At 34.6% G+C, this 26,784-nt stretch overlaps 1 protein-coding gene across 7 annotated transcripts in view; it reads left to right on the forward strand.

The window, feature by feature from the left end:
• Window positions 1-267: 267 nt before the first annotated feature.
• The window catches only part of LOC113497533 (neuroendocrine protein 7B2), a 30,335-nt gene continuing 3,818 nt past the window's right edge, over window positions 268-26,784 (forward strand). The window contains exon 1 of one of the 7 annotated variants that reach the window (XM_026877121.1): window positions 268-635. The gene's annotated coding sequence lies outside the window, so the exon portion shown is untranslated. Of the gene's footprint in view, window positions 636-13,600; window positions 14,394-14,836; window positions 15,292-15,541; window positions 16,024-16,519; window positions 17,008-17,343; window positions 17,996-18,051; window positions 18,541-26,784 lie in introns of those variants that run through there. The other 6 variants (XM_026877116.1, XM_026877114.1, XM_026877119.1 and 3 more) reach the window with 6 other exon arrangements.

Raw genomic sequence — 26,784 nt, forward strand, 5'->3', positions numbered from 1 at the left:
TACGATAGTAAGTAGTTGGTTATTTTTCATGTTTTACGTACCCACTACACATAAGTTTTCACTAAATCACGGTTCATAAGTATTTCTCAAGAAACCTTGATAAGTAATTAATATTGACAAAAACTAATCAAACTTTCCATGGTGCTCCATTTCGTTAGTCGTCGTAGGTAATTTAAAAAGTTTTCGTAACTTCGAGAAATTTTAATAATAACAACCATACAATTTCAACGACATACAAAGCTCTACAATTGGAAGAATGACTCCAAATAGTTTTCAATAAATTTCTGATAAAGCATCTTCAGACTGCCAAATTACTTAGAGATAGCACGCCGGGAAAGCAACATAGTACATATAAATACATTTTCCGATCCACCCGATATACACTTAGTAGATCTGTACAGTCGCTGCCGGAATTACCTGCGTAGTTACCGAGGGCGCCTGCGCGGCGATATCGACCCGAGACAACATCGTCTGAGGGCTCATTCGCCCGGTATCTACCAAATCGGTGAGTACGAAACAAATTTACCCGTGTTCGGACTATGTGATCAATTTCCATTAACGAGTCGCTTGAAAACGAGTGCATGTATCTTGCAGTGGCGCTAATCATAATTATAGCAAGTTTGGTCAGGCTACAAGTAAGTCATTTTACATTATAACCGCAAGTACCTTCGCTCTTTGCTTTTAACTTCCTATATTTTATGATCCCACTAAAGATCTAGGCACGCAATCATATCATTTTGTACTTAGACGATCCATAAATCTTTATTTCTTTTCTCATTAACTTGGCTTTCCAAAACTATAGCCACGCATTTTCCTAACAACATAAATGTACACGTCACTAATCGCCCAAAAGTATCCTTTGAAAAGACAAGCCATTTCTAATCCAAACCAATTCATACATCGTTTTCAGGCAATTTGTATTAAAATTCCAATATATCTGTTACATAACATATAATTTAGATTACGTGCAACAGGTAGCTACCTAACATAGTAGAGTTATATTTAGATCAAATATAAATTGTCTCTCCTTTTTGTTGGCACAAAGCACTTTGATCGGTAATTGCGTTTTTTGAGAATTTTATTGCTTCAAATTGAATTAAATGACTTACTAATAAGTCATTCTAAAGAATGTAGAGGTACTTGCAAGCACGGCGTTCCTAACCACATGTTGCGCGTTTGTCAAGTTGCCAGTGTTGCCACGTACGCCGGTTTTCAGGTGTACCGCAAGCAACCTACATTTTCCCCCTTATAAAAACAAAGCGTTGTTCGATTTTGATGTTTGAGATTGAAAAATAGAACGAATAATATTGAATAACAAAGATACCTCTGTCTCTAGTATGGTGAACTATTTACCTATTCCATAAATCCACATTAATTAAGGGGTACTTACTAATAGGCGATACAAAAACGTATCTTTTGATTCTTTATGGCACTCAGAAAACGTTTTCAATTAATTAAGTTAAAAACAAGTTAAAAAAAAATTGTCAGATATCAAATTATTTTTTAAAACTTTAAGCCATCGTTATTTAGCACTTTAATTTGCAAAAATAGCATTAAATCTATCACGTTTGACAATATCGGTTAGGCATTTGCCAATTTAGCATATTTGGAAAATGATTAATTATAATCAGTAAACTCGACCGTTGTAAAATGATTTATACCTAGGGTTGAGAACTACACAAGTCTTTCTTATCTAATCAGATAGATGTTCTTAAAAAGTAGTTCTATTTATACCGCGATCAATAAGCACTTATCGACTTAAAACGGATAAGCTGGTATAGACACTCGCAGCTGTATGTAGCTGTTGCCCGCGACTTCGCCCGCGTAGCTATAATCTGACGTATATTTGTAGTAAATGGAAAGACAACGTGTTCCTGGGGAGTTTGTTACGCCGTTTCTTCTCTCACAGCAAAAGCACTTAGGAAGCGGTGACGGGTGGGCAAAACTGGGTGCTGTCCAATGTAATTTGACCTTTAAAAAGTGCTACTTAGTAGCCTAATTTGAATAAATGACGTTTGATTTGATTTGAAGTGTTTAGTAGTATAATTTTGTAGGATTCACCCAACATTTGCAAGGGAAGTTCAAAAACTAATCTATGCACTGAAAAAAGCGGTTATCACTATTTCTGTCATGTTCATTCATCCTGCTTATATATAAATGTGAATGTCAGTTTTTTGTTACGATTTCATGCGAAAAATACTTAACCGATCGTCATGAAACTTTACACACATGTTTTTGTGGGAATAGTAATAGCATAGAGTTTGTTAATTTAATCAACTTAAAAAAAAACTTATGCTATACAGAGATATACCACGCGGGCGGAGGCACGGGCGACCGCTAGGCGTCAAAAAAATCCACTTGAATCACGAAATAAATTACATAGTTTTAAAAATAAAACCCTAAACAGGGTCAGACATACGAGAATTAGTGACCCCGTTTTTAATGTGTAGAAATAATTATAAATAATAAGATTTTTTTTTAATGATTATTAGACTAAAATTTGTCTACTAATATCTAACTCAATATAATTTTTGGCCAAAACAGCAGCTATTTTGCATCGAACAAAAATCAGACATCTGTAATAGAACCAGGAATCTCGGAGAAATAGGTGTACATATAATGTAATAGCACCAGCTTAAATGAGAGTACGTGCTACTGCTGGGCACAGGCCTTTAGGATTTGAGAAGATTTTTCACCACGCTAGCTCACTGCTAGTTGGCGTTTCAGATATCAATATTTGTAATTCAGGTTTCCTCGCGAAGTTTTCCTTGACTATTTTTTCGGTGTGTTAGGTTACTTAAGAAATTACATACAACTTTAAAGACCATCATTGATACTTTTATTACGTCCCATGAATAGAGCAGCAAATAAAAACATTTTAACCAACATAAAATAATGGACGTGCATAAAAAAATACTGAACGGCTACGGCTGAATTGAGTGCCTAGTAATTTCTTTTTTATGTCAATTTTTTCCTTATGTCGCGGGGGTTTCACAAACATACAAATCACATGCACAATGACACCCAAACTCAGAACAAGCATTCGTGGATTACACAAATGTTTTTCCTACGCGGAAATCGAACCCGCGTCACGACGATCACAGTGGATTTGACGTGGTGCCCTCAACCATATGTTTATAAACTATATGGCAGACTGCATATAAAAACTTACTAGGTATATTGTTTTAAAACTTCCTATTGTTATAACGGTTCCAGTTCTTCTTTCGTATCGTAAAAAGAAGTAACACACAAACGCAACAACGGAGGACTGCGATCGCGATTTCAATAGCAGATTTGTCAAAAAATCCGTTTCAGTCATTCGAACTTAATTATCGTTATGTATACTACTGCATTCATTTCCTTTATTAAACCATAAACATATTCAATACATTTTTAAATATATTTATAAAAAACAACATATGTATATTTAAAAATATATTAAATAGTGTCAAACCGGCAACGGGAACAGGGCCCAAGCAGCCGGTGGTCAGGGCTCCAGAGAGAGGAACCTCCTCACGATGTGCGCCGTGTCTAGAAGTACCGCTTTCTGAATCAATTCATTCATTTCATTATTATGCTTTTTTAATGTGCGATATTTGAGATTCGTTCAAAAGTTGGTAATATGTGCACCTTATTCGTAAAATAAGCTTACAGAAACATTTAAATACATTTTTTTACCTGCGTTTCTTTTAAAATTGTCATAAGCGTTATTGAGACGCTGTAAAATTATCTGATTTTTAAGATTTATGAAATAAATCTTAATAATCAGATAATTTACTATACATTATCAGGTGAAAAATTTACATTTTTCTTTGATGGGTGACCAATTAACTTTAAAATTTTTCACCTGAGAACTTTTTTTATGTCCTATTTTGTGACCCGGTGGAAATCCTCATGCTCTTTCTCCGCTCTGGGAACTCAGGGTAGCTGGGCGCCTGATAGCTAAATCGACGCATATTTTGTTTAAACCTTATCTAACCCGTACCTAATAAATAAATAAACCCTCGATCGACATAACAACTAAAGTTCGAAAAGACGTTACAGGGTAGCAAAGAGCTAATGACAATCACGTATTTTATTACTATTTTTTACATTACATTTATTCGTCGAGGTATCTATCTAAATTTACATGCTATACATTGTGTTATGTCTATTTTGAAGGTACGTATGACAACAATTTATTTTTCTGTTTATACACCGTGATTTTTTAGTCGTCTTACAAAAGCAGCCCAGTTCATGTATCCAATGACTAGAACACGTTCATGATAAAAAAATAGGTATTTATGAGATTTGAAAAAAAATGAAATACAATTTTTATTCAATATTATGATGCAATTCGTAGTTTTTTAGAAACACAGCTCTGTTGCGGGGGCGGTCCGAGCCTTGTAAAAATGGTGAGGAGGGCGGGCGGCGGCGTTTTTATCATTTTTAAGAGTATATTTCAGATTTCTCTTGTTTAGTTTTCTTCGTACTTAATATCTTAGTTGATGATAAAAAAAAATCGCGCCTAGGGGTATTTTACGTCGGATACATGAACTGGGCTGCTTTTGTAAGACGACTAAAAAATCACCGTGTATACTCATGGCAATTTTCTCAGCTGTCCTCCCTTGGTCATCCCACATTTTCCAGCCGTTGTTAAGATGACGTCAAACCATTATTCAGTAAACTTTTTGAGTCATATGTAATTACCATAAAATTACACGTTTAGAGACACTTTTGGTATTAATGTTGCGTAAAACTTTGCTCGTTTTAAAGGCACAATATAATTATGATACACAAAAGATTAGGATAGGAAAGGATAATCATCATTTAAATACATTTAACCTGCCGAAAGTATCTTTACATACTTTTATGTATTCATCGCGTTAAACCTCTATTCACCCCTGGTTTATCCAAAATTAACCGTTACAAAGTTACGTACATAGTAGTGTATTCTGGTAATAATTATAGTCATAATGAAAATTGATTTATATAATTGTGAGCCTTTTACGTGGGATAAGATGGTCTACGAAGAAAGAGAAACAGTAGGCTGTAATTCAAAAACTATAGAGCCCTACAACCACACTGGCTTCGAAGATTTTATACTACTTTACATATGAACCTACACCAACACATATAGCGTTCGTTTGTCGAATCAACAAACCAACCTTTTTCCCAACTATGTCGAGGTCGGCTTCCAGTCTAACGGGATTTTGCTAAGTACCAGTGCTTTACAAAAAGCGCACAGTTTCGCCCACCCTTCATCACTTCTTAAGTGCCTTTGCTTTGAGAGAAGATACGCAACAAACTCCCCAGCAGCACACTGCCTTTCCGTTCACAAATTTAGTTTGAGGAACGCAGGAACTCTCTATGACAAAGGTGGATTAAAATTCCGTCCGACCCCGTCAAGCGTCACCTCTGATCGATCAAATTAATTAGTTATAGCTTAGCCAAGAGCTCCTCGTTCGTTACGTACGCTTTTATGAACGTAACATAAATTCGATTGATCGATTTTCAAAAACCGAGTTTACAATGGTTTCAGATCTTGGAACGGTTCACGGTTCACCGTTCCAAGATCTCTATTGTTCCGAAGTATGGTTGAGAATCCAAACTTTATGATATGATAGTTCATATTTAGTAAACTTTACTTTTACAATACTTTTATAATGTTCGTTCTGTTCTGTTAACTGTCAAATGGGGCAAGAAGATCACATCACTCGCGTAAAATGCTTTGCGAGGCCATAAACATTCTTGAATCAGAAATAATTAGAGAAAAGACGTGTATTTAAGGCGTATATTTACTTTTTAGCTATTCAAACTCATTTGTTCACTAGTTACGTTGTTTAAGAGCTATTTAGAATGACGGATATCTGACTGCATACTGCGATATTCATTGTGACTAAGAAATCAGGTTAGCAAGTAAAAATAATTTAAAATGCGATCAAGCTATTTGCAATTTTTTGCTTAAACCTTTTTTTACAAAAATATATTAAGTTAAGAGTTTTATCAAAAGTCAGTTGCTTAGAAAACCTACCCGTAACTCATAGGAAACAAAAGGCCAATACAAATATAAATATAATCTTTAAATTGAAAAGGAAAGCCTATTAAAAATCTGTTTACTTTAAGCACTACAAAAATGCAAAGTACAAAATAATATTTTTCCTTATAGTTATATTTTCGCGTGTTGACCTTAACCACTCGCCGATAATAAATTGTACGTCTAAAACTTCCTATGCCTAAAATTTATAACTGTCTGTAACTTGTAAACATATTCTTCTTTGTTAATAAATGTAATAATTTTTTCACAACTTGAACGTTATTACATAATATTCACACTTATGATTCACTTTTCACTCTAGGTTTCTGTTTTTTTAAGCTTGTCTTATTGCGGCTTATTCTTAATAAGAATTTCTTATTGATTGGTGAGGCTAATCTAATCGGTACTATATTCATCGATGTAGATGTTTTTGAGAAACACTATGTGTGTTTCATTTACCTGAGAAACCTGGAAAAGTAAAACACAACATAACCTAAATAGCGTACATTTTCGTTGCCTTTACTGGTTGACGATATAGGACCTAGAATAATGATTATAACAGGCCAAAGACTCCTGCAGTAAGGAATTTAATCCTTGTTGTCAACAAAGGCTTGTCCTACGCAGAGATCGAACCCGCCACACGTCGCGCACAATGGGTTTGGTGTGGTGACCTCAACCACTCGGCTATCCATGCATTCACAAGTATCGTTAACTAGCTGTTGCCCGCGACTTCGTCCCCGTGGGTAGAAGATATAAGTTATGATTTATACCTGCCGTGTTTTTTTCATATTTTCCATTGTATCTTCGCTCCTATTAGTCGCAGCGTGATGGTTTATAGCCTAAAGCCTTCCTCGATTAATGGTCTATTCAGCGCAAAAAGAATTTTTCAAGTTGTACCGGTAGTTCCTGAGATTAGCGCGTTCAAACAAACAAACAAACAATCAAACAAACAAACTATTCAGCTTTATATATTAGTATAAAGTATAGATTTATAAATATATTTTTTTAATATCGAACTTCACGCACTTAAGCCTTTCAGTGAACAGTTCATTGTTCTGTTATAACTGAAAGCTCAAAATGTAGGTATCATCATCACCATAATCCCAAAGAAAACCGACAAAAATAAGGCATTTATAATATACGTTAAATAACGAAACTGCGAAACATATACAATACCTTTAGAAAAAATCCACAACTTTCACACAACGCCATCTCGTCTCAAACTTTAGTTTGTTTAGGGCCGGGTGTAACTACATCTACAATATGTATGTATTAAGACATTTAAATATGTTTATCAGTTGTCTAGTACTCATAATGTAAGCTTTGTAAACAAAGCTTACACCCGGCCACAGAACAAATGATCATGCTCATCACTCAACCATTTGCCCTGGGTGAGAATCGAACCCCCGACCTCTGGTATAGCAAGCAGGGCTACTAACCATTAGATCAACATCCAATATTTTTTTATCTTGCCCACTGTGTCCCACCACTGGGCAAAGTCCACCCCAAGTCCTTAATCCACGATTCTCTATTTTGGGCCACATGGAACCAGCCTGCGCGATACCGCTTCCTAGGCCGCCCATGGGGCTGCCGTCCATCTGCTAGCTCCCATAGTTTTGACTTTGGTTCAGCGATCACTGGCCAACTAAGGCCCGGTTCCAACAACATCGAATTAATACGAGAGTATCTACCCCAGTATAAATTTATTCTAATTATTTACTCTTTGGTTAACTTCAATTACATTTCACCATGTTAGTCTACGGATATCTTAATCTTGTATAGTTACTCTGTAACCGTAAACGACTGAATAGAATGAAATTAGAACGCTACCAAGTAAAATAGTCCGGTTTTCCGTGCCTGAGCAATGGCGCTCCCTATTTCCTAAAATTGTTTGGATAATACATAAACCTGACGTTTTGAATAACCTTCAAAACAGCAACCGTTTTGACTTATGCTTTTTTGTTTCCTTGTTGATAATCGTCATCAAAATAAAAATAACGTAGCTGAGAGATCTAGTTACTGAGCATTTTTATGTGATAGAAAATAAAACAACTAACGGTGTTTCATTGAAGCAAAAACAACAAACGACAATATCTAATAAATATAATTCGCAGACAACGCCTTTCCACCGTACTGCCGGAAAAAAAACAATTTTTTTTTTTTGATAAACGAAATCTTATCACCAAATCGCGTTCGTCGTACCTACTTTTCAAAATAATTAGCCCTTTCCTTAAATCACCGTGGACGAAGACAGAAATAATCATCATCTTCGCTATCGGTTTCATTTATTAATGCATACAAACGGCGCGAAATTTTTTAAATGGTATGAACTGACTTGGCTGTGACACTACTAACCAAAGAATAGCAGTTTAAATGGCCAAAATCGGCGGTATATGACTTTACTCTAGTATAGAGGTTTTATCCTTAGTTTAAATGTTGGTGAAACGTAAAATGGTTATTATTATATATTATACTAGCTGTTACCCGCGACTTCGTCCGCGTGGTTAGAAAATATAACTTAGGATTTTTTTTAAATCGGATTTGTTTTTTGCGTTTCTGCCCCTAGTTGTAACATATTTCATTACTGATCTGCTCCTATTAATCATAGATTGATAGTAGATATATATCTCATTGCCTTCCTGAGTTAATGGACTAACACTGAAATATTTTTTCATACCACTCAGTAGTTTCTGAGATCATGGCGTTCAAGCGTGACAAACTCTTCAGCTTTATAATATAAGTAGGTATGTGTAGGTTATGTGCGTGCATATAGGAAAAATAAAAAAAACTTAAGGAAATGTTTTTTAAATAATATCATAAAGAGGTAAAATTCGTGAGTCTGTGACATTGGGGGGATAATCTCAACATATGCTGAACCGATTTCGAAAATTCTTTTACTAATAGAAAGTCATGTTATTTTTTTTGCACCTCTGGCAAGTCACTTTTCCTTCAAAGATTGGACAGGGTTTTTCATACGCACTGTATATACCCAAACAAAGTCGTCTAATAGCGTGGGGATGTGGCAGCAAGTCCTCAAGATGATGGTAGTGTTTCAATCCTTTACTCACCGATCGCGTGCTTCTGCCGGTCAGAAATATGACCCGGTGGGTCATTTTCTCGTGTTGTTTTTGGTCATGATAATTCGATACGAAATATATTTGTAAAACCTTTGGTTAATTTTTAGGCAATCATGACCAATAAGGTGGTAAACTTGGGCTTGCACATTCCATGTCATCATAAATCGGCCTTCTTAAATCTGTTGCACCAAAAGATGGAACGTGAATGGTCACCGCTTAGCAGTCTTAATATTTCTGAAGGATTTTTTTTGATATTTCAATACGTACTTTCCCAACTGAGAAGAACATACCGTTTGTTTCTTTTTGCCATTTAACACCTTCATAATATATACCGTGGTTCGGTATCTGATGTCGGAATCTGTAGCGCAGTCAATCATAGGAGTATAGGAAAATGCACTTCGTTCCTTATCAACCTAAGAAAGGCCGCCATGCCTTGCGGCAACATTTTGAGACACATCCGATACGTTACGTCAGATGATTTCGACATTGTTCAAAGATTGTCGAAGGCGATCAGAATTCAAATGTTCGTTGCGCTCTTTTTCTGTCTCTTAATGTCGTTCTCCAGTTATTCTTTCTTTCTGATTTTCTAATTGATTATGAATATTTTAGTGTGTGAGTGTTCGGTACAATTTATGTTTATCTCGGTCAAACTGTTGACCATCACTTGTTTCAAAAGACTTATTAGTAGATATGCAAATTCGCTGAGAACTCAAGCATAATTTTCTATCAGTAAACGTCTCCGACTCGCGATACAATGCGTGACGTTCACGATCAGCGAACTGTCGCACATGTTCTGCACTTGCCTCTAGAGATCTAGAAGCAGATGCGTAGATACGTTGAGATATGAAACGCAATTAACGCTACGGAGCGAGTTGCAGCCTGATGTTCCCGAACAGCATCAACTCTCTCCTGACGCTCTTCGATAGATTCTTGGGACCTTATGATCCTCCATATTTTAGCTCCTTTGAAACGTTGGGAACCGTTTGGTTACCTGATCAAGTAAAATGTAAGTGACTGGTCCGCTGGCTACTACGTAGGTTTTATGACAATATATAAAACAATAAAGACTTCTTTTAATTTACTTTTCAAACTATGACAGACATCAAAATATGTCAAATGTTTGACAGGAAAGTAAGGTAAAGGCACCTAATTCCGCTTTGTTTTCATGATAACTTGAAAGAACATAAATTGAGTGTTTAATATACCTTTCTGTAGAATTGGCAATTTTTATTAGAAGTGTTATTTATCTTAATTTTGAAATATACTCACAGATTGACTGTATAAAAGATAAAAAATGTTAAATAGTGTAAAATGTAAAGAAGTCTGAGGCATCTTATTCCGATTTAAAATTCTAATTTCAATGCATTTTGTTCCTAATTCTGAGTGTAAAAAATATTTAGGAAAGGAGAGGGGCAAATCTCTTTATTGTCTTTGGATTTTAAATCAATCTTAGTATTTAAAAAGGCTCGGTATTTAAAAACTTAATTTTCTCCTCAATTCGTGAAGAAATACTCAAGAGTTAAGTGTTTTCGATAAAAAATATAAACCTCATAATATTTTGAAATATACAAAAACTCACACAATATAAAACTATCATCTTAAACACTATTTAGCAATTTAGTATGAAACATGCATTCAAGTAGCTGCTAGCCTTAAACTGAGCGATTATTAGAAAATCTTCACATACTAAAGCCATCATTAATTGTAAGACTATTTGTGTGTGTACATAAATTATTAAAAAAACAGCTAAATTATTAATTAAATAAGACCTTGCTTTGATAAGACCGTTTTTATTACAATATCGAAATATGGTGCCTTTACCTTAGTAAATTAAATTTGTTATTTTTTCGCCTTTTCTGCATTTTTTTCGAATTTCCTCACCGTTTAAACCTTCCCTGGACTTCTACGAATATTTCAAGACTAAAAAAAGCCAAATCTGTTCAGCCGTTTTCGAGTTTTAGTGAGACTAACGAACAGCATTTCATTTTTATATATATAGATACTCGGGAGTAATTAACGATTTATTCTTGTACTAAGACTTATACTATGTTGGTGAAACCGGGCCTAAATAGAAAAAAGAATCTGACATTGTTTGATTTCAAATCGTAAAATATAATATCCTTAATCAAAGATTATTAAAGTAGGTAAATAACGGAGAGCACACATTTCCGGCACAGCGTGCTGCACAGAGACTAAATTTAAAAACAATATTAGTTCTGATATCAATTCAATAAAGTTAACAATAAATTGCGTTGTAATTTTTATTTCTTCTGTTTTTTGTTTGTCCTTGTACTTATGACTTGAATGTGAAAATCCCCGCGACACGGACACGGGATAAATTTCTTAAAAAAGTTAAAAAAACATATTTTTTTGTTATTTAATTACTTTATTTTCTGTACTTCTTAAACAAAGAAGAAAACGGTATCCTATTACTAAGACTCCGCTTTCTGCCTGTCTGTGTTTTGACTGATAGTCTTTTATATTATTCTATGTATTTTTTCAAGTGACCCGAGCGCTTTTGCCCAATTCTTACGTAAGTTAAATAATATTTTTTTGAAAGACTCAAACCAAACCCGTTTATGATACAGTCATAGATAGATAAATTATATACTGGTACAAAAAAGTCTTCTGGCTGTCATATAGAGTATCTAATATAGAGTTCAAAAGTAAGCCTCTAACGTAGCTTTACACAGTTTTGGAAAATTCCCGGATTTGTCAGCTTCCTTATATTCCTTTCCGTTACTGTTTTGACTTTTGAGTAAGTGATAAATATTTTGCTTCGTAATTAATACCAATAGATATAAATACGTGCCGGGATTCGAACGTACGACCTTTGCGGCAGCGTAACGGTCACACCACTAGGCTTTTACTGCTATAAAAATTAAATTCTGGATTGTGTAACGTCCTAGTGAAATCCCGCGCTTTCATGCAATTTATGGTGATATTATTATCTATATTATTATATTATATTATTATTGTATCTCTTTTCATTCACGGGCTAACTTCATGGGAAGAGACCCGGTCCTTTTTAAAGGCGTGAACGGGGACACAGGTCCAACGCACAGAGGCCTTCTTGAGAACTTTAATATTTTATGTTATTATTTATATCCACCTGTATAAAAGTGTTTTTTTTTTTTAAAGTAAACATCATTGCATAAACAGTAACAAAAAAACTTCTTATCGAATTATGTATATCTTAGTCAATTACGGACCTGTGACAAATATTTTTTGCGTAAAATTTTTAAAAATACATTTCGGTTGTAATTCACCCGCAACTTTTATTAGGGTTCCGTACCAAAAAAGCTAAAGCCACTCTGTCCGTCCATCTAGGTTTGATAGGTATACAGTTGGCATTAATACAACGTGATTTCTTAGTCGTCTTACAAAAGCAGCTCAGTTCATGTATCCAATGACTAGAACACGTTCATGATAAAAAAATAGGTATTTATGAGATTTGAATAAATTTAAAATGCAATTTTTTTCAATATTATGATGCAATTCGTAGTTTTTTAGAAACAGCTCTGTTGCGAGCGCAGTCCGAGCCTTGTAGCAATGGTGAGGGGCGCGGGCGGCGGCGTTTTTATCATTTTTAAGAGTATATTTCAGATTTCTCTTGTCTAATTTTTCTTCGTACTTATTATCTTTGTTGATGATAAAAAAATAATAATCGCGTCTAGGGGTATTTTACGTCGGATACATGAACTGGGCTCTTTTTGTAAGACGACTAAAAAATCACCGTGTATTTTCTTTTTGCATATTTGATTTTTTTTTTCATTTTACTACTTATTTGTAACAAACTTTGTTGCATGCGAATCATAAGACACCTAGAATCACGAAAATCAGGGATCGAACACGCGACAAGTCGCTTTCAGTGGGTTTGGCGTGGCGAAATCTACCACTCGGCTATCAGTACAGTTGTCATTATTATTTAGCGATTAAGACAATACAACTCATTTTATTTAATAAGTTGCCACTATGTACCAACTCAATATGAATATCTTTCCATGAACGTCTATATTTCTTGAAGATTAGGGAGTTGCGTTGTAAGCGTTTGAACTCGTTAACTCGTTGGTATCTTTTCTTTAGGAATAGGCAGTGCCTTTGTACTAACTGTATTTTTATATGTGTTAAATTTTTACATAGGTAGGTAAATAAATAAATGCGTGCAAGAATAGGTTTCAATTTAAGTTTGGCCAAAGTAAGCATCAAGTAATGTAGATAAGTGATATAGAATTGACTTTTAAAAAGGCTTTTATATACTTTAATCTGTCTTCTTTTCCGATATCTACTCTTGCAATGTTTAATATTTTTTTATTGCTTGCGTGGCAGTGGATAATTATATCGACATGCCGCTGATCTTTTTAGGGTTTAAAGAAAGTCTCAGAAGCCTCCCAAGGACCGCGGTCATGAATTTGCTTTGTAAAGACAAATTTGAATCTTGAAGATTTTAGCTAGCTAACTCGTTAATGAAAATCAAAGAAAGAGAATCTCAGATTTATCGAAGGAGTTCAAGTTGTTGGTACAAAATCTGTAGTAAATTGTTTTGCTTCCCATAGAGTCAAAACTATAAAGAATCAGGAACCAGCAGTCGTAGGTTCCAGCTCCGTCTGAAGGTTAAATTTGTCCACTTCTTATTTTGACGCTTTATTTAATGGCATCATAAAAAAGCCAACCAAAAAAACATAGGTACATCAATCAGTCAAGATTGTTTGTTTGCTAAACAAAGTATACATAACAGATAATTATTCTGTATTGCGTAGGAAGCTTCAAGTGGGTTGCAATCAATATTTCCTGCAGGCTTTCATTGGAGCCCTAGACGGAGCTCAAAATAAATGCAACCCGCGCCTGCGCGCTGCACACCGGCCTAACTATCAAACACACAACACACGACGTTATCTCCCAGCCATAAAGTTCATATTACTTTGGCAATAGTGATGCGATTCCAGGTTCCTGTAATTTCTCTGGTAGACTGAAAGCGTGCAACAGTTCCGCGTCGGTCTCCGTAACGAGCAGTTCAGGCATTATCTTTCCCGGTGTTAAAGTGTTAAACTTCACATATTAAGGAATAATTCCAATAATAATATCAATATTCCTGGTTTTCTGCCTTGAATTAAAATGATCTCGCTGAAAACCCAGAGCTACGTTATTTTCGCCCTGAACATTGCTAACTTCATCTGGTCGTACGTCGTACAATACATTGAAGAGAACTACATTTTCCAAAACTCCGAAGGTCTCTGCCCCACCGCGCCTGTTACTTGCCTCGCTAACGGCAGCTTCATTTCCAACTGTTAAGCATCAATGTGAGTATCAATATTATTGTTTTTTTTTTGTTTTGTTTACTTTTCGAATTTGGAATCAATAGAAAGCGATCCGTAATTCATGTAGCAGTAAATTACAACACTATTAAAACCAATTATTATCTATTTTTAAATGCACCCCCCCCCCCCAATTCATTACTGATTCGAAAAATTCCATCCTCCGTTAGAAAAAAAGCGAGATAACAACTTTGCCCCTGAAATTCGCATTATTTGCCCCCTTAGATTAAACGCCGATAACGCAACCCCATGACCTTTAGCAAACAGAGACTTAAAATCTTTCTTTATTACGCTAAACATGCGTTATCATCTTTTCACGTCTATTGAACTGCATTCATTACCTCAGTAAAAAAACAAAAATCTGAGATAATTAGGACGTATATGAACAACATATTGCGTCGTAAGTTTCATCTCCATGACATTGAGAAGCAATCAATATTCCCTCAGGTACCCTAGACAAAGCTATAAATCAGGTATCCGCGGGGTGCAGTCCCGCGCTTGCGCGATACGCACAGGCCTCTAACAGCGTTACAGGCGATATACAACCTTATTGCACAGCAGTAAAGTTTGATTTTGTGAATTTATTGTTAAATGCGCTTCCGAGCTTCTAGAAAAGGCTGTGCACCAACCCCGAGCAACAGTTTCGCGGTAACCCTCGGTTGGTAGGCGCGTTGCGTGAGCTGAAATTTTGAAATTCAGTCTCAAAGTGTAATTCTAACTGATTAAATTACGTGTACTCTCAATCGCGTGACTAATTGACATTTTAAATAATAATTTACTATTTCTTCAAAAAGATTAAAAAGTTTTTTCATGCATTAGTTGAAAGCTGATGTACTTTGCTTTGTGTCTCATCGTGATTATTGCAAGTTTACTCCGTATACGCGTAAGTAGCTTTAATACTTAAACACTTTACTTAAAACAATAAAACCATAAAGAAATCAATTATAATCCCACTCGCATTTAAAATGGTATTCCATTTTCATAATATAAAAATAGAACCTTATACCGAGCATGCGCACTATCGTCCGGCCTCTAACAAGGTCTTGAAAGAAGCCTTGGAGATTAAATGAAAAAGCTTTCAACTTAAGTTGAAGTAAAATAATTATTTAGCTATCACTCAATGCTTATTACTTAATTAATCGGATAATTAAAAAAAAACTAAAACATAAGAAGGTCAAGTCTGAAAAGCAGATAAAAAACGCAGTTCGCGCCTGCGCGTTGCACACAGGCCTCTAACATAAAGTTACGCAACAAGCACCCGTATGCACTAGCAATAAGGTTCAAAATAGTTTGGCAGCCGAATGATAGATGCGCTTTCAGGCTCATGAAGGCAATCTTGTGTACTGAAAGCAACAGTTCCGCGTTAACTTTCATTGCGAGACGTTGTAACTTAACTTTTTCTTATTATTATAATTATAATGTTTATAAAACCGGGTATACACCTTTACGAGTGTCCTGTTAAAGACTAAACTACTGAAGTTCAAAATGTTTATTTTCATTGCAAAGTTTGTTTGCACATTCGTTTGTGAGATGATTTTTAAAGTCGTTTGGGACAGACCTATGTATGGAAATAAAGGTGTGACGTACCACAATAAGAGCCACATTGAAGACTCAAGTACGTACCTAACACTAATGACCTAAGTAACTTTTCTTCTTGTTAAATTAAAATTAAACATTTGAATCATTTTTTAGAAGATTTTCTGGTTTTCACTATTATTTATCAAATAACAGCTATAACTCTTGCTAAAGCAACAAGCGAAATGGAAATCTTGCGCTTGCGCTTTGCGCGTTTTCAGAAGTAGGCTCTTTGCAAAATTAGCTCTTATTGCGCATCATTCAACATTTGTAGCCAAAATACTTTGTAAATTTGCCTTAACTAAAATTCTTGAAACAATTTGATACAAATTGTCGATTGCATCGAATGACCTACTTTTTTAAGCTTAGAAGAACATTAACACCCTAAGCTCTAATTTAAACTACCGGCTATATGATTATGATTAAACCGTTTAGCATTTTTTTAAAGGTTTTTTTATTACTAATTCAAAAACTCGAGTACCTGTGTAAAAAAATCCTAAAACGCATTTTCAACCTATTTTCCAAATAATTACACCTTTAAAATCAATAGAGCGTTTTATAAAGTTATCAAGCGAATATTTTTCTCAGCGCTTTAAAATGAAATCATTACGCAATATGTCCGGTACCATTCTAGTATTCATTTCAATCACACTCGAGCTACGATCAATATTTCCCTCAGGTACCCTAGACGAAGCTATAAATCAGGTATCCGCGGGGTGCAGTACCGCGCTTGCGCGATACGCACAGGCCTCTAACAGCGTTACAGGCGATACACAACCTTATTGAACAGCGATAAAGTTCAATTTTGCAATGTTACTGATGTATGCGCTTCCGAAGTTCTGAAAAGCCTGCAGCGACCACCCCATGCAACAGTTTCGCGTCGGCCTCCGGTTAACGTTGACCGTTCCGGTTCTGAAATTCAGTCTCATTGTTCTGAAAGTTGGTTTTTTAATGCTAACGTTTTAAGCTGATGTATTTTGCGCTTTGCCTCATAGTGATTATTGCGAGTTTGCTTCGATTACGCGTAAGTTATATTTTTACTATTGTTATATTAGTTTAATGATTGCAATTGAATAGCATACATATTTGATTTACATTTTACGGAAATAATTACGAATTTTAAATCTTAAAGCTTTTTGAGAAATCGGACAAAGCGTTTTCATCACAAGGACACAGACGTAAAATGGACGTAATTAGCGACTTTTTTACAAAGTGTTGAAAAGCTCTACTTTAAAAAAATCTATTTTTTGGTGTCATTATAAGTTAACTTCCGTCTTATGACCGGCTATCAGAATCGCAGTCCTAAAGACTATTTTAAGCTAAAATCTAAGTCATCAGCTTTTCTTACACCCATACAATTGGCACCTCATTATTAATTACCAGTATGATAAAGGTCGTATAGGTAAAATAAGCATTTGTTCCATATAAAATGCTAGTATTAAAATGTATTTAAAAGTCCTGAAAACATGCCTATTCAACATCCTTTGTGTAAAAGACATCAAAAATTTAAACTATGAACTATAAAATGGAGATACGACAAAATTTCATTTCGCTTCACAGCGACCTTTCAGTTCGTTGCAATCAATATTTCCTGCAGGCTTCGCGAGCCCTAGACCGAGCTTAAAATAAATGCAGGCCGCGACTGCGCACTGCACACCGGCCCAACTAGGAAGCACGCAACAAGCGACCCTATGTTACAGCGATAAAGTTCAGAATTGTTTGATTTGACAGTAACCGGTAGATGCGCTTTCAGGCTCATGAAAATAATCCTTTGGACTGAAAGCGCGCAACAGTTCCGTGTGAGCCTCCGGGTCGTGCAGTCGTCGCATACAACTTAACTGTTGGAGTCCAGTACCAGTTTCAAGTTAAAGATAGCTTACCTCGAATACGTTTGTGAGAGGCTAACCAATGCTGTTTTCGGGATAAAGAAAAATTTGAAAATCCTTTGAAAGCAATTGATGTATTTTGCTTTGTGTCTTATCGTGATTATTGCCAGTTTGCTGAGAATTCACGTAAGCATACTTTTTTAATTTCCTTATTTCGGTATTTCTTATTTCGAGTCACATTTTTTTTTTCAAATTAGGTTTTTTTTCACATCAACCTTTAACATTTATGGACGGTTCTAGGCGTTGCTCTTTATCAGGGCATCCGCCCGATGCAGGTCGTCGCGCCTGCGCGTTGCGCTTAGGCCTCTAACAGGGTAACGCCCAACTTTGAACCTTATGTAAAGGTATTACGGTTTAATATAGTGCGAAGTTAACAGATGCGTTTCCCGGTTCCTGAAATGAGCTTTGCAATTGGGAACGGGCTTCCAGTTCCGGACATACTCCCGATGGAGGAAGTCGTTAATTATATTAATTAATTAAAAACTATTGAAAATTCAGCATGTTAGTTGAACGGTCGGGCGTGTCAATTAGAATCAGTTTTCAGTGAACATTAGTGCTAAAGAAGTTGAACTTTAAAAAGATCAAAAATATTTTTTACTAATTAGCTACATAAATCGATGTATTTTGCGGTTGCACTCATCATAATTGTTGCAAGTTTAGTTAAATTACGAGTGAGTACCTATTACTTTTTAATTTCTGTTTCAAAAATTTGTCTTCTTTTTATTTCGAAATTCGGCTTTAATTAATAAGAAACAACGGGCTAAATTACAAATCAAATCTCGTAACGTCATAACCGACATTTTGTGGAGATTCATCTCGGACTCTCCCGCGCCTGCGCGTTGTCCATCGGCCTCTAACAAGGCGTGGCGCAATATGGAGCTCTATTCGATAGCAATAAGGTTCACTTTATCTTGTTACATGACGTTTTAAGGCTCACTAGCACCTGAAAGAAGCCTGTGCTTGAATGTTTCATCACAGAAAGCAACAAGTCTAAGATTGAAATCTCTATCCTTCACTTTGAAATGATAATGACTTGAAAGTAATCACAACTCAAGTATTTCAAATTAATAATTAAGTAACAACTAATTATTCAATATCCATTTACATAAACTTCTATAATAATTAAAATTTATTATTGAATAATAAATAATCTCGACGCTCTTGAAAAACCGACATTTTGTGGAGATTCATCTCGAACTCTCCCGCGCCTGCGCGTTGTCCATCGGCCTCTAACAAGGCGTGGCGCAATATAGAGCTCTATTCAATAGCAATAAGGTTCATTTTATCTTGTTAATTGAGGTTTTAAGGCTCACTAGCACCTGAAAGAAGCCTGTGCTTGAATGTTTCATCACAGAAAGCAACAAGTCTAAGATTGAAATCTCTATCCTTCACTTTGAAATGATAATGACTTGAAAGTAATCACAACTCAAGTATTTGAAATTAATAATTAAGTAACAACTAATTATTCAATATCCGTTTACATAAACTTCTATAATAATTAAAATTTATTATTGAATTATATATAATCTTGATGCTCTTGAAAATCATATAAATTGCCAGCAAAGCTTAATCAAACAGGATTATTTAATTATAGCAATTCAGTGACAATTCTAAACAAAGTACCTTGTGGCATAATTGCTCAATCGTCTAGAGAATTATGTCAACATTATGTGGTGTTTATCTTGTACAACCTATTATTATAAAGTCATAAAAATTAAACATTCCTACGTTGATAACATCTTAGTACTTGAATATGTAACTTTGTCTTGTTGGAGGTTTGGTGCCTAGATTTTATCGATTCGTTCTAGACCTGCGCAGTTCGGTCCGTGGGTGGAGCTAGAGCTTTTGTAGTGTTCCTAGGAATTAGTTTCGCGGACTAACACCCCACCCCTCCCCTCCACCCACTTTCACACCCGTTTCATAACGCTCGCCTCCGTCCTGCGCCCCCTGCTATCACCCATCATGGAAAATCGATGAAACTTCAATTACATATCAATTTTTAAACAATCGAGTTCCTACTTGTATTTGTGCCTTTTAAAGTATTTTATAAGAGCTATAAAGAGCTGATAGGGGTTCTAATGATTTGATGGAACTGGTGACAAAATATTTTTTTTTTTAAACATAAACAATAATTGAACGCTTCTGCAAAATTGTCTTTAATAAAAGTTTCTTGAAATAAAATGAGCAAACAGTAAGGGCGATGAAGCATTGGGATATAAATCTCGGACCGATTACTTTAATTGATTCAAAATAAAAATATTAGTATTTTAGCATTTGGAAATCAAACATTATTTTGTATAAATCTATAAATCTTAACACCCTTTAAACATTAAAGCAAAATTCCTCCACGATATCTTGCTTGGTTTCACACTTGAAGTGAATTTGTTAACAATGACGTAACTAAGTTAAATAGTGGTTTGGAATTCAATTTTGTTCACAAAAGGCCTAATCATGGTTAGAAAGGGCAATGATAAAATCCCCTGACGTCATGTAATTGTACCGCGGCTGTCAAATTGTGATAAAACGTGACTTTGTTCGCACGTAATAAACTTTAAGTAAAGCTTTGTAATCAGAAACAAACTAAGTTAAACAATTATTAACTTACAATTTAGAAGATTTTAACTCTACCAAAGTTCACAATCCATTGCTTCATTAGTATTCGAAGTTTAAACAAAAGACTGTGCAGAGCGAGCGATGTATTAAAAACAGTTACGGGTTACCGTCTCAAATAACATTCGTCAATCAGAATTGTTTCACATTCTTTGCCTCCGATCCGTGAGTGATGACACTAATTAATGGCGCTTAGAAATAGTACAACGGACTGCGAAGTGTTTATAAATCACAATTAACTAGAACAAGATAGTCCCTCCCTTTAATTTTCATATAACCGACATAAGAACATTTATGTCACAACAAATTACGGTTTGCAGAACGTAACGGCTATAAATGGCGACGATATTTGAAACTATGTTATAAAAATGTTTTGCAGATACGACATTTTTATGTTTAATTTCGAATGCTTAGTATTTAATCAATGACTTACCTACTTGTGTTCTAGTTTACTTGATTTAATATTTGAAACTCAGCGAAGTACGTCTTCAATTAATATTGCAACTAATAACTTTGTCTTTAAAAAAAAATATTTTTGTTTTGTTTTGTCAAATTTACAGTTTCTTTTTCGGTTTACAAAATTCCAGCCAGTTACAATTTTTTTTTAAAGAAAACGAATTAACGACTTACGATTGAAACCTTGTTGAGTTACAATATTATAAATAATCTAAATTCTAATAAATATTTTTTGGATTATGGGAAAGACGGCAAAATATCTTATGTGCTTAATTATATTTTAGTTTTATTTATCGATTAATAGCTCCTCAAAACAAGTTGAAATTAAAAAGAGTTTTAGAATTTTTTAGTAAAACTCAGTATAAATAAAATCCAAAATAATATAATCAGTTCAACCACCATAAAGCTGAAAATAACATTAACAAAAAAGTCTTAAACTTTTTAATTAATGCCTCGCGTTTCACGGTAGACTTAATTAACCCGGAGCTTAATTTAACGAAATAAAAAAAAACTTGCTTAGCTTCTTACTTGCAAAAGGTGGATAAGGCAGCGATCCACCAGGAATGGCTTTTAAGAACTTATGAAAACTCTTTCGTAAAATCCGTGCAATACAAGCTATATCTAGGTAAAGGAAGCGATCCTACATATAGCATCTTGAAAAGCACATTTGTGACAATGCAGCCTATTAATTTTATTATTATCTGGTAACGATAATATTGTGTATTATTAAAATTCTTATTTATTTATTATGTATCATTTTACACTGCATTAATCTTGCCTCCTAATACCTAATTGCATTTAACTAAGCTAATACATATACGTTAAATACATTACTATATTATTTATACTATTTGCACTACTATTGTACTAACTGGAAAATAAAAAAATATTCCATACTGTAAAAAGGGAAAAGAGGTCTTTTTCCAGATGAAGGACGACATGACCTTATAATATTAAAAACACACACACAATTACATTCAATACTAATTAATAATATTCGGCCCCAATCAAACTACGAAACTCTTTTGTGAGATATTGTTCCATAATAAAAATGAATAATAGAAATACATCACTAAATTTTCCACATTCAAATCGGTTTTCGCGCGCAACCGGACCCTCAGTTTATTAACTTGACGTGTACATGTCAACACACTCATTGTTTACTATCGATCGGTATCAGACATCTCATCAGTATTCCAACCTCGTTGGTTACGTACGCACGTACGTACGAATACTCCGGGATCCGGCACCAATTGTTGCTAACTTAATTTGTCATTCCTATTTTTATGTGAATGATGTTTAGGTTCATCATGTAATCAATATGTATCCTACACTCATACGTAGATGTTACCACCGTTTACTGACTCATATTTTATCGGGATCATCCACTTAGTTCTGTTCACAACCGCAGCCGTTAAAATAACGTCAAGCGTCAAAGTTACTGTAAAAAGATAAGAAAATAAAATATATTATGCAACAATTTACTCGCGGACATCTTTGGTACTGTCTGACCATAGAAATGTAAATAATACTTATTATTTAGATTTCTGTGTGCCTGACTATACCCAAGCAGAGTTTGTAACCAACACTAAACTTGCGATAGAAAGTAGACATTCAATTTCATTTACTCTCGTTAGCATTTTTGTTACTGCAAGGCTGGATTTTACTTTAATACTTTAATTATTCGCTGACTCGAAGGTACTAATCGTGAAGTCTTAGATTCGCTTACTTACGAAACATTTAAAGATCTTAAGTTGGCATATCTACCAAACTTACGATTATTAGGAACTGCAATTATTTATTTACCTTATTTTATTTTCAGGTTTCGATTCTTTGAGTTTTAAGTTCTTTTTTAATTACGTTTAGCTAAGTTAAAGGTGCTTGATACTTTTCTAATGTACCAACCTACCTAAGTTCTCATTATTTGGTAATGCTAGTGCGAAATCTTTAACAATCATTAATTTTATTGTATCATTAAAGTAAAGACGTTAATTTAGCTCCAATTTCAATATCACTCGTAAAATCCATTTTTGTTTTTAAGACGGGTAAGTATTTAAATTCAAACACCACTTAATTAGAAACTCTCATCATATTTTTATTACAACGAGTTCAAAAACGTCAATTTGCTAACAGCTGACTTATCAAATTCATATCAGTAAGTTATCGCTAAAGTAGTGCAATCGTTATCAAGAATCGAATATCGATACGAGCATTACACCAGCATACAAATCAAATAGCATATATAGTGTGTATTCAAAAAACCGTCTTATCAATAAAGGGGTGGTAGTAAAGCGTAAGAAAAAAATATTTTTCGCGATCTATTAATTAATTTTTATTTTTAACTACCTGTTGCCCGCGACTTCGTCCCCGCGGGTAGAAGATATAAGTAATGATTTATACCTGCCCTGTTTTTTTTCACATTTTCCACTGTATCTTCGCTCCTATTAGTCGCAGCGTGATGATTTATAGCCAACAATACAAAAAGATTTTTTCAATTTGGACCAGTAGTTCCTGAGATTAGCGCGTTCAAACAAACAAACTCTTCAGCTTGATATGTTAGTATAGAGTATAGATATGTCGTACAAATTACCCATGGCAGCACTGAAAGCGTTTTTAAAATGATATCAACTAGGTATCGTAGGTAGGCTTAGGGAAATGTCCGAAAATACACGGTAAAATTTGTCTTTAATGCTGTGCTAAAGAAATATTTTTTTATCAAGACCTAGATTACCTTAGCACGTCTGACGGGTCACTTATATGTCCTTCGAAGATGGGACATAATTTTACAAACATACTGTATTCGAGTACTTCGATCTCGTAAAATAAACTTAGAGCAGTTGTTCAAGGGAGATAGTGCTCTATAGGATATATAGTGTCGTCTCGCTTCCACAACCTTCAGCCTTACTATAGTAGGTGGTGGTAGTCCTCTGCTATCGGAGAATCGATGCGTTGGACGAAAGCTGCAATCGATTTATCGATTTGTCATTGCCTGTCAGCTTATCGATCATGTGCTTTTAAAACTTTATTGTGCTCAACTAAAGTAATGGTACGTGCACTACGAAAATACTCTCATTTTTATGTAACTGTTTAGGTTTTTTTAATAATCTGTAGGGACGTTATTTTAAAATGAGTGCTGTTAGACGACACCACTAGAGTTCAGTGATTTCGGAATATTTCAATCGCTATACCTAAGGTACACAACTCTTTATGTAATAACATTAACATTTTAAACAAAAGGAGGCATAATAGACATAAAAAATAATATCCAATTTATCGTTAAAAAGCTTATAAAAAGTAATAACTACCACCCACACAAATAACTCAGTAGCTAATTTCTAAAAAAACAATATAAAGAGGTTTTATTGTTTTTACATCCATAAATTAAAAAATTATATCTTTTAAAACAATAAAAAGTTTATGCGATTTTTATGAACAATATTGTCTCGATTGTGATCATAATATTGTTCTTATTTGGTCGTTTAATTTTGATTTGAGTTGGTTTAATGTAGATAAAATTTTAAAGGTAGATATTTTTTACTTTACACTTACACAGGCAACAAGGTTTTATGAGATAACTCGCCTAGCAATAAGTACCACAAGAAAAAAGAATTCTTCGGGATACAAATATAAGTTTTTTTTTCTTAAATATAAAACATTATAAATAAAGGAGTTTTAATTAAAAAGTTGCAATAACTATCTCAAATCCATTTTTCTTTAATGTGGGTAATGTTAGCCGATGTATCTAGGCTATTATTCACAAGTTCAACTCAAAGAAAACATAGAAAAAGACTTTGTTTTCATCTGCGATCCAGCTTAGTTAGTCCATGTTCAATGTTAGAGAAATGTAAAACAAAATGCAAGTATATGTTGACAATAACGAACGATTACAATATGAAAAAGTTACAGAAGGTTAATATGATTAAAACGTATTTTAATATTAATGTAAAAAAAAAACCATTCTCTAATAAGCGAATTTGCGTTTTTTTTTGGTGGACTTTTTTAAAACACGTGATAACTTCATAGGAAGACACGCTGTCCTTTTTTAAGGCTTGCATGAGAACTCGGGCATGCATAGGCCTAAGCACAAAAACTCCTTATTCTCTACATTATTCTACTGTCATTCCAAAATAGTAAGTGCTCAAAATGACAACATTCAACTAGGTTCCTCGAAATAAGTATAAGTTATGTAAGGTTAGTAACAGACCGGTTAGGTTAGGATCAGGTCAAGTGACTATGAGTAGAATTAACCTATAACTTATTAGTATAAGTGGTTCTTCTGCGTCATAACTGCGATGCAAGTGATGTCCGCGGGCGGGGGACCGCGGACGCGCCGACAGATCGTCCGCCCACGAGAGGCGCCCGCGCAGGTGCCCCGCCCCCCACACCCGCCCGGCGCACAGACCATGTAGTGGATAGATTTAGCAATTTTTTATATATTTTATTATGAGTCTACGACTATTACTCAATATGAGTTAAGTTTCTGTTGAAAGATAAGAAATTAATTCGGATACATAGGTATTTGTTTTCATTTCACTCTTTTTAATGTTTCTTGATAGTTTTAGTTAGGCATTTATTTCACAAATATATTGCTTAAATTATTTGTATTTATGAATGTATATTTTTTTAACTGCAAATCCCCATTAATACGCAATTACTTGGATATGCAATTTAAATAATATTTAAATTGATTTATATTTTTTAAATGTCGCGTCTACATATTTTTCCATCCATGATCTGTGGCAGTAGAAAGCTTGAATGAACACTAGTGAATGGACAGAGTACAGACTTGATTCCAGCCTAGGCTATGTCTAGGCCATGTTCAGCCGACACGGGTCTGACCGGTACTTTATCTAGTCTCGGCCACTCTTGGGCACTACTTAGGTACTCTCAAGTACTCACAAGCCATACGCATCGGATATTACCGGACTTTCTTAGACCTTAACGATGTTATACAATTACTGGTTTTCATAAGATTATTATTATTATTGGTTTTCGTTTCCGGCGATACATTTGCCTCTTTATTAGTAAGTGTAGAATATTTGACATCATTGTTCAGTGTGGCATAAATTAGTAGAACTTAGTTGCAGTAGGTCAAAACTTAAAATGATGATCGTAGCTCTTGCATATTCTCGTGATTATGAGTCAACATTTAATTTACCCTAAGCGTCTGTCTATTTAATAGTATCACGATCTTAAGATAAAGAGATTCAACGCGATATCTTTATAAGTATAAACGTTGATTAAATAAATAAACACATTACGAATAATAAATTGATTTCATTAAGGTAATTGACTAGACTGATAGTCGGAAGACGAAACCGGAATTAAAAGCAAGTCAGCGGGTCTCGGTACTTAGTACTACGATGCGGTTTGTAAGTAAACACGGGAATAAATAGGGTTTTTTATACGTAAACACTGAACAGGATTAACATATAAATACGAATTTGTATAGTTTTTTATTCGAGACACAGCTTTTTAAGTATCGCAACTTGAATTCAGCACCTTCCGAAGTGTTGTTGATTAAAAGTTTGATCTCGAAGAAAAATAGTTGAAATGTTATTAATAATTATGCTATTATAATAAATAATATTCGTTTTTCAAGAATCCCTAGTGTCATTTACAAGGTTCTAACAATAGAACTATAAATCAATCAACAAATTAGTTTCGCACGTACCGCGGCCGGAGTCCAAAATGTTCCATAAGTTTTTAATTAAAACATAATTAAGTCAATTATGTACTTGACTCGTTTCGGATCAAAGAACGCCGGCGTATAAACATTTTGATAGCATCTTAATCTCGACGCCCACGCCACTTCACACAATGGGACCGAACTCGATTTTTTCTGAACA

This window comes from Trichoplusia ni, chromosome 9, assembly GCF_003590095.1.
Source record: "Trichoplusia ni isolate ovarian cell line Hi5 chromosome 9, tn1, whole genome shotgun sequence".
NCBI lineage: Eukaryota > Metazoa > Arthropoda > Insecta > Lepidoptera > Noctuidae > Trichoplusia > Trichoplusia ni.